Source organism: Mustela lutreola, chromosome 16 (assembly GCF_030435805.1).
Source record: "Mustela lutreola isolate mMusLut2 chromosome 16, mMusLut2.pri, whole genome shotgun sequence".
NCBI lineage: Eukaryota > Metazoa > Chordata > Mammalia > Carnivora > Mustelidae > Mustela > Mustela lutreola.
Genome location: NC_081305.1, coordinates 51,211,943 through 51,224,487, shown reverse-complemented (window position 1 = coordinate 51,224,487; position 12,545 = coordinate 51,211,943). Strand labels below are relative to the sequence as shown.

The following is a 12,545-nucleotide window of genomic DNA, read 5'->3' as shown; positions in this document are numbered from 1 at the left end:
CACTGGGCTTTGTGAACTAATTTCCATTCAAGAAAATGCACAGAAGCCACAGAGTTTAAGGTCAACCATCCTCTTTCACATTTGGATCTCACCTCTGTCATCTGCTTCATTCTTTCCCACCTACCTGGATGGAAGGCTACTGTCTCCTTTCTTGTCACGTCCCAGAACCTGTTCTGTTTCCAAAAGGACACCAAGTCTGGCTTGGACTCAATGAGACCTGTTAATTAGAAAAAAAGGAAAATAAGTACTGCTGGAGATTCTAGCTTCCAATCACAGGTGTGCTCAGTAGAGAAGAGAGAACATTGTAGAATCTAGAAAATGGGAAATGGAAATCTAGAAAATTTGGGAAATGGTTTCCCAAATGTTATTGCTTAAAATCCCCTTTATAACAGGAAGGAGGGATTGCCAATTTTCCCATCCTGACCTCCACTTCCAAGTAGTAGATACAATAATGAGTGAAAATTGGTGTAGAAGATGTGGGTAGTACCACGTAAGCCACTCAATGCTTAGAACTACCAGGAATCTACAGAAGTGATGATGTTACCTTGAGGAAGGGGAAGCGAAAGCTGAGAAGGAAATATCATGAAGATGTTTCTCTCCATCTACAAACCTCTACTTATTCCCCTCTCTGCCTGGATCTGAAATCCAGTCATTCAAACAGGAATCTCCCAAGAAACAGTCTTCACAGGAAGGAGCAAAACCCAGAGTGGGGTTTGGGAAATCTGGAAGGAGGCTTCCTCACTCAGTAAGCGGAAGTGTCTGTAGTTCTCCAACATCACATCCCTGTACAGTTCCCACTCAGTGTGGGTCAGGCATCCCCACTCCTCCTCAGAGAATTCTATGGCCACATCCCTGAATGTTAGCTGTCCCTGCAATAAATACACAGTCACCAAGTGGTCATTGACAGAGTTCACAATGGTCCCTAAGATGAGAGAGGGAGTTAATGTTCACCTCTGAACCCAAGATCCAACCTTTTTTGGTTACCTGCTTGTACCTTCTGACCTTTGTGTCACATTTTACTTACCCTCTTGTTTCCACCTTATCTTCATTTTATTCAAAACACCCATGGACAGAGTCTGCTCCCAGGAAAACAGAAACTATCCAACTAAGGGCACTTATTGCCCTGAGGAAGAGCTTGGGCTGGCCCAATTTGAACTTTACCCCCATGACACCTAAGCAGATGGACCAAGCAGTAAATGTTGGAGTGATCTACAATTCTCTTTATCTCATGGTATTATGAAAATCTCCATGGAAGAAGGTGCACAAAGCCCATTTACATAAATACAAAGTATGTAGAGAAGGTTTTCTTGAGGCTCTTGTGCCACCAAATGCCCAGTCCTACACAAGATAAGGCTCCACTTTCTGAATAATCACCCTAACCCCAAATAATAGAAAAATCTTCCCCCTTATTCTAGGAGTCTCTATGTTGTAAGTTATTCCCTGTGAACTTTTTGTTGTTGTTGTTGTTGTTTTTGAGGCAAATCAAGTTTGCATTCTGTGACAACACCGTCTGTTGTAGTTTCTATCTGTGACTCACCAAGCAATGAACTCATGTTAGTCCAGTTTTATTAGGACAACTGGTTCTACCTTCAGAGAACATCCTCCTATGTACAGGAAAATCATTATTAACCCAGTAATATGCTCTAATGTATTCTGTGACTTTGAGGTAAGAGGATGGCATTTGATCCACAAAACCAGTATAAATACTGTGTGTTTACCCAAAATAATTTGTCAAATGAAGTCCTCAACAAAGGAATACACAGTTTTGAGTACTGTGTTACTATCATACAGTACAAGTTGTGGCTACTTCTTAGGTGGGATATTTTAGTGGGTTACAAATGTTACAAATGTACTTATCAAATTGTGAACTAGAATTTTAAATCAGTGTATTGGAGATCTTGTAAAAATGTAGATTCTTTTCAGGAATACTGGGGTGGGATGGGAGTCTGCATGTCTAAGGAGGCAATAGCCCATGACCCAAGAGATCTAATATTAATGAGAGCTAGAACTCCAAGGCATGAATTATTGGAGGACTTGGAATTGAAGTGGTTGGTTTTTTGTTTTGTTTTACGGATTTTCATTTAATTTCAAACACAGAGAGAAAGAGAGCAACAAACAGCATGAGCCGGGGTGTGGGAAGTAAGGGGAGGATTGCAGAGGGAGAGGGATAAGCAGACTACCCCCTGAGCAGGGAGCCCAGCACAGGGCTCCATCTCAGGACTCTGGCACCATGACACAAGCCAAAGGCAAGCAGTTCACTGACTGAGCCACCCAAGTGTTTCTGAGTAGGTTTTATACCAATGACAGATTCTACTGGAATAGCAAGAAAGCCAACAACAATCCTTTTCTCACCATTTCCTAGTTTCTAGAGAGCATCTAACAATTGTTCATAAATTAAGGTGAAATGAAGAATAATAATCTTAGAGAAGAAAACATTATTCTTCTAATTTTATGGGAATATTTTGTCAAACATCCAGTAACATGGAAGGGATCAAGCTTTCACCAAGGTTATTTGACCTAGAGTTGATCTAAAATGACACTCAGGTCAGTATACAGAGAGACCCTAAAGCAGTGTTCATAGAAGGTGTTCAACCTGAGAAGAATGATGAAAACAAGAAGGATCCACCCAACGCTGATCTACCATTGTACATTCATGCACACATCCATATATTTAGAAAGTACTTATACCCACAGGAAAAGTGATAGAATAGGCAGCATGAAAATTTTCTAATTTAAGAAACAGTTTCAATGACATGACATTCATAAATCATTTTGCTGCTGCTGATGCTTTTTTTAAAAGATTTTATTTATTTATTTGACAAGGAGAGAGTCACTGAGAGATGGAACACAAGCAGGAGCATTGGAAGAAGCAGACTTTCCACTGAGCAGGGAGCTAGATCTGGGGCTCCATTCCAGGACCCCAGGATCATGACCTGAGCCCAAGGCAAAAGGCCAAATGACTGAGCCACCCAGGTGCCCTGATATGATGCTTGTCTTTTATTACACTATCAACACAAACACACTGAATGACAGAAAGAAAACAACTCTTTATTTCTGAGACTATTATGATGGGGGCTAGAAGCAAAAAATGTTCACTTGTAGTCCAGAGAGCTGACCTACACCTGGCATAGTTTTTCTGTTGTAGTTTTAAGATTTTATTGAGAGAGAGAGAGAGAGAGCATGAGCAAGGCAGAAGGAGAGATAGAAGCAGACTCCTCATGGACCAGGGAGTCTGATGTGGGCTCAATCCCAGGACCCTGAGATCATGACCTGAACCAAAGGCACACCCTTAACTGACTGAGCCACCCAGGCACCCTGCCTGTATAGTTCTAGAAGCATCACCTAAGGGCAAATTGATACATTCTCAGTGGATCTTTGGACTACCTGTACATCTCCCCCATATTAATATCAAGTGGAATAAGTGCCTAAGGAATCTTGCAAAAGGAGTTTTACAAGTACAGATTCAAAGAAACATTTATGATCTTATACTCCCTGCACAGCTCTTCCCCAATGAACATTTAGCACAGAACCACCAGCTTGATGCACCAAAGTGCAGCTCTTCCTGCCCATTGATATGGTGCTGTTGAAATAAACTTACTCAGGGCACCTGGGTGGCTCAGTGGGTTAAAGCCTCTGCCTTCTGCTTGGGTCATGATCCCAGGGTCCTGGGATCGAGCCCCACATCAGGCTCTCTGCTCAGCAGGGAGCCTGCTTCCTCCTCTCTCTGCCTGCCTCTCTGCCTACTTGTCATCTCTGTCTGTCAAATAAATAAATAAAATCTTAAAAAATGAAAATAAACTTACTAAGCACCATATATCCTCTCAAGAATTCTCTCTTTCTCAGCCATTGTAGTCAATGATCCTGTACCAGACTAGTTTATTGGGAAAAAAATGATTAAATTATGATATGTGTTGTATTAGATCTCAGGATTTTAAGACACTCAAAAATGTTCATTATGTGATTCTTGGTTTGTTTGTTTCTGAAAACACAAAGAAATAAATAGAAGAGTAAGTCTGCGATAGGAGTGTCCAGTAGAAGAAAAACTATGGGATGGTGGGTTGACTGAATGAGAATTTCCAACCCAGAACTCATATATCCCAACTACACAGAAGTGAGAGCCCTCCTTGTTCAGTGCAAACTGATGGATTTTGGATATGAGCCATTTGTCAAGAAAGAATTCTTGAGATGTTTTTAATGTGAAATATTGGGGTTGGATAGTGAATTATGAAAAAAAACAATTATTGAGATATCATTGGTGCAAAAAATGTTGTCTTATTAAAGCATGGGTCAGGACCTTTTGGTCAAAGAACTGCACTGGGGTTGTAAGCAGTGACTGATTACCTACTTTCAAATAAGGAGAGGGTGAGGGATGGTGAAAGTGTCTAAGTAATTTGGAGTCTAGGCTCCCAGGACCTTGAGGGTCTAGCTGGTCCTATACTGTCTAGTAATACCTTACTCAGGAGACCCATCAGATATCTATCAGTGGGCCATATGCTTGGAGGATGATGGCCAACAGGTTTTTGGGGAGTAGAAATAAAGGAAGTTTCCAAAAGGATCTTCATATGTTAAAGAGGACTTAGCGGATCCTGGAGGCCTGGCTGTCATCTAGCTAAGCCTGCTATTCATCTCCAACAAATCATTAACATTGAGGCAGTTGTGAATTCCTTGAGGAATGCCATACCCTGCTTGTCTCAAGTCTTATCAATGGGCTGCAAGTTGAAGGAAATGTATCCACACTTCTTAGGACTTTGTTCTCTTCCTCACAAACTATAAGCAAGGGGCACCTAGGTGGTTCAGTTGGTTAAGGGTCTGCCTTTGGTTCAGGTAGTGATCCCAGGGTCGTGGGGCTCCTGCTCAGTGGGGAATCAGCTTCTACCTCTCCCCCACCCCTAATTCTCATGCTCCCTCTCACAGTTTAAATAAAATATTTTTTAAAAAAGAAATTGGGGGTACCTGGGTGGATCAGTGTGTTAAAGCCTCTGCTTTCAGCTCAAGTAATGGTCCCAGGGTCCTACGATCGAGTCCTGCATTGGGCTCCTTGCTCAGCTTCCTTTTCTCTCTCTGTCTCCCTGTCTGCCTACTTGTGATCTCTGTCTGTCAAATAAATAAATAAAATTTAAAAAAAGAAAAAGAAAGAAACTAAAAGCAAGAGAAAGCCAGAACAAAGAAGTTTTCACCTGGAAGGCGATGGTTGCTGCATGTGGCTCAGAACATCTAAGCTCCTTATAAATAATAAGAGGGAAAATATGAATATTATAAGAGATGAATCTGGCAGAGAGCACCAAGCCAATAAAAGCAGTTCACATGAGGTGTATAGAAACAAATTGCTATCAGTGCCTAAGGCACACCCAAGGACACACCATCATGGGTGTTTCCTTAGAGTCTGGAAACAGGAATTCAGAATAAAATCTAATTATAAGAATGCAGTGGATTTATATACACTTTAATCACATGTAGATTCTATAGAGGCTGCTTTTAGGCAAAGAGGCCTGAGTAAAGGAGTGGAGAAAGTGCCATAGCAACCCTCCAGGTAAGTCCAGATAACCCCAACAGGGGGCCCACCGCAAGGTAGCCATAGGCCCTAACAACCAGGTACAGTGATGAATAAAGGGCCGTAAGTCCCCACAACTCCTCACCTTCCCCCTTTCAACACAGCCCCACTCACTACATCCTGGCAGCCAGCCTCTCCTCTGGTGCCTTGCCTGCAGCTCTCTAGCAGGGTGTTCAGTCAATTTATGTCTCCTCTGTTCTCCCTCAGGTGCATTCTTCTCAAGGCCCACATGACTGGCTTCCTCCCAATCTTTGATCCATGTTTGGGGTCCCCATCTGACCGTCAGAGGCATTGAGACACCAGTTTCCATGACCTGTAATAGCGAGTATATATATATATATATATATATATATATTTACTTTGTTTAAAGATTTATTTATATTTTAGAGAGAAGAGGGGAAGTGCTTTAGAAGAGGCAGAGACAGAACCTCAAACAAATTCCCTGCTGAGCATGGAGCCAAAACAGGGCTCCACTCAAGGACCCTGAGATCAGGACCTGTTCTGAAATCAAGAGTCTGACACTTAACCCACTGAGCCATGCAGACACCCATCTAGTATATTTTAAATAGAATATCCTTTTCACATTCTAAAGAGCAAGACTCACTCCCTGCTTTTTCCCCAATAACTTTCCAAGATATTCTGGATTTCATATCTATTATGTTGATTTGGGCATTTTCTTATTCCTGGGCTATGCAGAGCTGATAAAGCATCCACATGTGACCTAAATGAGAAATGTTTTCCTTCACTGAGATCCCAAGAACAAACCTCAGCAGCAATAGTAATCTTGGATTCAACACCTTCCCCTCTAGATCTGTCACCAACGGAGTATTTTCAACAACTGCAGGTTTTCATTGAAATTGACAGCTCTTGATTCCGTGTTGGAACCCAGGTTGGAGACACAGGAGACAAGTCTCTGGGATACAGGGGAGATGTGTTCTGAAGACCTAATGTTCAGTTTCATTTCTGAAAAGCTTTTAAAAATAGGTGAAAACATAAGGGAGAAACATCAGAACTAGAGGAAACTTTTGCAGTTTCTAAATGCAAGCAATTTCAGGAGAAAAGCATGATACAGACTCTCCTGGGACACCAAGCTTACCTGAGAACTGGCCATTCTTTCTCCTTGTCCTCTAGATTTGTTTCTCATAAGCTTTTTGTGTAGAAATCACAGCTGCATCATGAGAAAATGCCCATAAAGCCACCAGTTGAACCTCTTCACTTGTAAACTGTCTGCCCAAAGGCAGGATCCAGAAATGCAAAGAAGTCCCAACTTCTCCATCCTTTGTGTCAGGAGCAATTCAGGAACTGTGACTTCCTATTTTAAACCCAATCCCTGACTTTTTCTTCTCCTCTTCTAGGGGTCTTTGCTCCAACAGAACCCACAAATTCACTACAGTATTGGAACCATGTGCTGCATGGACCAAACCCTCCAAACTCATGTAGCAGAGACCCTGTTACTTCTCCGTGAGCCACAGCCACTTCTCCATTCTCATAAAAACCACCTGGAAGTCCTTGGGATTACCCCTGGCCTCACTGAGAATCACCTGGAGCCCTTAATTAACAAAGAACTGTTGTTTCCACCCAAACCAACTGACAGAATCTGAGGGTGAGGCCACCAGTGATGATAATTTTGAATTCCCACATGTGATCCTACTAGGAAGCATTTGGGAGGTGATCTTTGCCTAAGTATGAGAACCAAGGCTGTGGTTGTGACCACATTTAGATCCATGCCTTCTCCACTGGTCACAGCTTCTGGAGACTGACACCTTCTCCCTCTTTTGGGAACACAGAGAGAGACACCTTACAGATGAAGTTTCCCCTTATAAATCCAAATGTCTCTTTCAAAAGCAAACAAATACTGGGTTTCAGAGCTTTTCCTTTATCTGGTGTTTCTTTAAAATACTAGTCTCAATTCATCCTTGGACCAAAGAGACATATTTTAGGTGACAAAATACTCTCATTTAAGTAGGTAAATGTTCATTTTCCTAACTACCTGCCACGCAGTTTTCCAAAGTGAATGTACTTTTTACTAGCCTAAAAGCAATATATGAAAATTCTTATTACTCAACATTCCTTGAAATTTGATGTTATCCCTTTTCTTTATTGAACCCATTCTAGAAAATAGTGAGTGCTTTTTCAACTATAGAAAATAAAATAGTTTTCCTATAGTTGCGTTGGTGACTGAATTGTAAACCACTTAAAAGCATCTGGTTGCCATGATTATCTGTTTTTTGTTTTTTGTTTTTTTAATGTTGAGTCTGAGGAGTTCTTTATAGTTCTTGGATATCAGCCCTTTGTCTGTAGTGTTATTTGTGAATATCTTCTCCCATTCCCTGGGTTGACTCTTTGTTTTGTTGACTGTTTCCTTTGCTGTGCAGAATCTTTTTATCTTCTTTTTAAATATTTTTATTTATATATTTAACAGAGGGAGATCACAAGTAGGCATAGTAGCAGGCAGTGAGTGAGGGAAGCAGGCTCCTCTCTGAGCAGAGAGCCTGAGGCAGGGCTCTATCCCAGGACCCTGAGATCATGAGCTGAGCCGAAGGCAGAGGCTTAAACCACTGAGCCACCCACACATCCCCAGAAGCTTTTTATCTTTTTTTTTTAAAGATTTTATTTATTTATTTGACAGACAGAGATGACAAGTAGGCAGAGAGGCAGGCAGAGAGAGAGAAGGGGGAAGCAGGCTCCCTGCTGAGCAGAGAGCCCGATGTGGGGCTCGATCCCAGGACCCTGAGATCATGACCTGAGCCAAAGGCAGAGGCTTTAACCCACTGAGCCACCCAGGCGCCCCAGAAGCTTTTTATCTTGATGAAGTCCCAAAAGTTCATTTTTCTTAAAGATTTATTTATCTATTTGTCAGAGATGGAGAGAGAGCGAGCACAGGCAGACAGAATGGCAGGCAGAGGCAGAGGGAGAAGCAGGCTCCCTGCTGAGCAAGGAGCCCAATGCGGGACTCGACCCCAGGATGCTGGGATCATGATCTGAGCCTAAGGCAGCTGCTTAACCAACTGAGCCACCCAGGCGTCCCCCAAAGTTCATTTTTGCTTTTGTTTCCTTTTGCCTTTGGAGACATGTCTTGAAAGAAGCTGCTGTGGCCAATGTCGAAGAGGTTACTGCCTGCATTTTCCTCTAGGATTTTACATCACAAAATGGGCAGAAGACATGAACAGACACTTCTCTAAAGAAGATATACAAATGGCTAAAAGACACATGAAAAAATGTTCGTCATCATTAGCCATCAGGGAAATTCAAATGAGAGCTAATAATAAAGTGGGTGCCTGGGGGGCTCAGTGGGTTAAAGCCTCTGCCTCTGGCTCAGGTCATGATCCCAGGGTCCTGGGATTGAGCCCCACATTAGATTCTCTGCTTGGCAGGGAGCCTGCTTCCTCCCCTCTCTCTCTCTCTCTGCCTGCCTCTCTGCTTAGTTGTGATCTCTGTCTGTCAAATAAATAAATAAAACTTTTTTTAAAAAATTTAAAATAATACTAATAAAGTTGCAATCCTTATCATTTAATTTATTCACAGATATCTACATTAAATTATGTGTGAAATGATATCTACTCTTTCTTTCAAATGTGTCCATTTGCTCTGGTGGGTGATTTCAAAAGCAGGAAAATTCATTAAACAAAACAGACTCGATAGATTAATGTCTCTGGTCTCCAAGTTGTTACTCCTTTACTAATCCAAGCTTGATGAAGACTTTCTTTATAAGCTTTTCTCCTGAAATTGGATTCAGACACCCACCCTAATATCTGCTTCTTAGCAACCAGCCAGTTGGCCCCAAACCTAACCCAGAACAATCTATCCTTTGCAGACCCTAAAAATTGGTTCATTTTTTTATCACAGACATAAAACATTTATTTAATATTTGCTTTTCACCTCTACCCTTTTAAAACATCAGCTAACATATCCTCCTGCAAGATTCTCCTTCATGCCCTGGAGTTCACAATTCCAATGTTCAACTGAAAACTGTTCATCTTTCTCCACACACATGTTTTCTTATTTCAGACACCTACCATTCTCTAAGGATGTAAGACACAATTTGCACAACCTGGATGTCATTGTCCTTCAAACTAAAACCTAATTTTCCCACAGCTATACCTCAGGCCACTTGCATCCCAATACAGAACCCAGAAGCCTCTACCCTGAATTCTCTGAATGGTCATCCCACATGTTATTCCTCTGAAAGGCACTGGCCTATCTAGGAAGAAGTAGAGAACACCCCCCCCCAAAAAAGAGACACTGGCCTTACTATCACATGGCCAGTAAACCTTGAGAAAATTTGGTCTCTCATATTAAAAATTACATATCCAAAGACATTTCCAGTATCTCCACAGTATTTCAAGAATGTTTTGTTTATTGGATTCTGAATTTCTCCACTACAGCCATTAATAAAATGCAATTACATGAGTACTCCCATAGTATTTACACAGAATTTCATTTACAAGTGGCCATTAATCACTATTGTTGCAGCAGGAATTTCTGTCTTATTCAAAACTCGATGTAAAATGAGACGGACTGTAATTTTGCTGAAGATTCCTTGAAGAATGAGTGTATCAGCAGCTGAACACAGTGCAAACCAGGTAGTTTATATTTTTCTTCTTGTGCACACAAAAAAGAATCTGGATACACAGTGGTCATGACTCAAAGAACAAAGGGGCAGACAGTTGAAAAACATGCATTGATTAGGGCAGAAGAATTCATCAGCCACCAACTGGTCTTGCAAAAAATACATGTAATTGATGGAAGAGAGGGTATAAAAAGATACAAAGGTGCTCCCCAGCAGAAGGATGCTTTGGGTGGCTCTGACCTCGGGGGAGCTTCTGGGGGACACTTTGGCCCTATAAATGTGTTGGACCTGCTGCTTATGCCATACAGGGTGGAAACGATGAACCCACTGGCCCAAGTTATGAGTCCCAAGCACAAAACATCATGGGAGGTTATCAATACCGTATATAGTAAGTCTGTGTCTTTGTCATGAAGTGCAGAAGCACAGTATCCAAATTCCGTATTTTTTTAAAGATTTTTATTTATTTATTTGATAGAGAGAGATCACAAGTAGGCAGAGATGCAGGCAGAGAGGGGGAGGGGGAAGCAGGCTCCCCGCTGAGCAGAGATCCCGATGTGGGGCTAGATCCCAGGACCCTGAGATCATGACCTGAGCCGAAGGCAAAGGCTTAAACCACTGAGCCACCCAGGCGCCCCCAAATTCCGTATTTTTTGAAGTGTTTTTGTTGTTCCGTATCTCAGTCATATACACAGGAACAATAATATTTAGGTTTATATTCAGGATCCAGCAAAGGATATTTGAGGGGCCAATGTACTGGGGAGGTTTCCCTTTAAGTGCTGCCCACCAGGAGTTCCAGGGGCTGATGGTGATGGCATGGAAGACACTCAGGAGGCACATGGTGCCCATAGACAACCCCCTGGACACTCTGTGGATGAAGAAAACAACTTTGTATCCAAAGTCACTGAGAAAATATCTCAACTCAAAAGCCTCCATGGTCTCTGGGATTCCTCTGGAGAGAATGACCAAGGAGTTAGTTAAAGTCAAATGCCTGAGAAGCAAATCTGTGGACTTTGACCTGTATCCCCTTAAGCCAAGAGATGATGAACAATGACAGAAAAGCAAGAAGTTCCCAGGGTTCCAAGGACCATCTGTAATAGGAAGATTACAGCAAATTTCACACCCATTAAGGCCATTCTGTCACTCGCCGGGGCTCAGCGTTCACATCCACAAAGAGAGGAGTCTGCATGAACACATGATCTGTGCACTGTTTGTGGAAAATAAATTCAAAATTCTCCCCTTGCTATTACTTACCCCTGAGACTTTCTTTCCCATACACGTGTCTTCATTAATTAATAATTTCTCAAGTTTGATGTATTTCTTTGTATAGTACTCATTGAGTCACTCTTACTCATGCTTTACCTATTGTAAACTATTTAGTATTTACAAGTATGTGCATTTTACAGCCAAGAATTTAATTATAATGAGATCATATGACTCATTTAAATATTGCAATGGCCAGGTTGCAATAAATTTGGGTATTTACCAGCAGGCTATACTCTCATAGCTACCTGGTCATATCTTTTTTTTTTTCTTAAGACTTTATTTATGGGGCCCCTGGGTGGCTTCATCTCAGGTCATGATCCCAAGGTCCAGGGATGGAGCCCTGCACTGGACTCCCTGCTCAGCGGGAAGCCTGCTTCTCCCTCTCCCACTCCTACTCCCCCTGCTTGTGTTCCCTCTCTCACTGTGTCTCTCTCTCTGTCAAATAAAAAAATAATTTTTTAAAAAATACTTTATTTGTAACTAATCTCTATACCCAACATGGGGCTCAAACTCACAGCTGAATTCTTATTATCAAGCACTGCACACTCCACCAATGGAGTCAGCCAGGTTTCCCTACCTGGTTGTATCCTTAAATAACCCACTTTTATGCATGTATACATTATCATCTTTGAAATTTATTTCAATTTAGGTTTGGTTGTGCCAATTTCTCATTCTTGTTAAACTAATTTTTCCATTAACCATCATCACTTATGAGTGAAGATAAAAACTTAGTAAGAACCTGAATATTGTCCATGAACAAAATGGATTTACCAAATATGAACCAGTATTAATACAGCAACAGAAGTAATCATGTGATTTTTTTGGCCAATGGAACCCACCATCGAAATTATTGTGTAATATTTCACTTTTACCCTAAACTGTGGGATTTGTAATTTAAATAAAACATGTAGAGATGGATAAAACATTTAGAGTAGGATCTAAATTATTCCTCATTAGAGAGCATACAATTAGCTGTGATTTTTTTTAAAAAGCAACTGAAACTAATCAATTTGAAAAAGATAATAAAATACAAAACAAGCATGCAAAACAAATCTCAAGGCATGAAATCTTGTGCATTGAATAGGAGAAATGCAAGGGTGAGCCTAAAAATTATGTTAGAACTTTGAAAACTATGTAAAATATCAGAAGATACATTTAAGG

The 12,545-nt window shown here is 41.2% G+C and overlaps 1 pseudogene; it reads right to left on the bottom strand.

Moving 5' to 3' along the window:
* Positions 1 to 10,139: 10,139 nt before the first annotated feature.
* LOC131817675 (vomeronasal type-1 receptor 2-like) lies at positions 10,140 to 11,254 on the bottom strand (annotated as a pseudogene).
* Between the last annotated feature and the right edge of the window lie 1,291 nt (positions 11,255 to 12,545).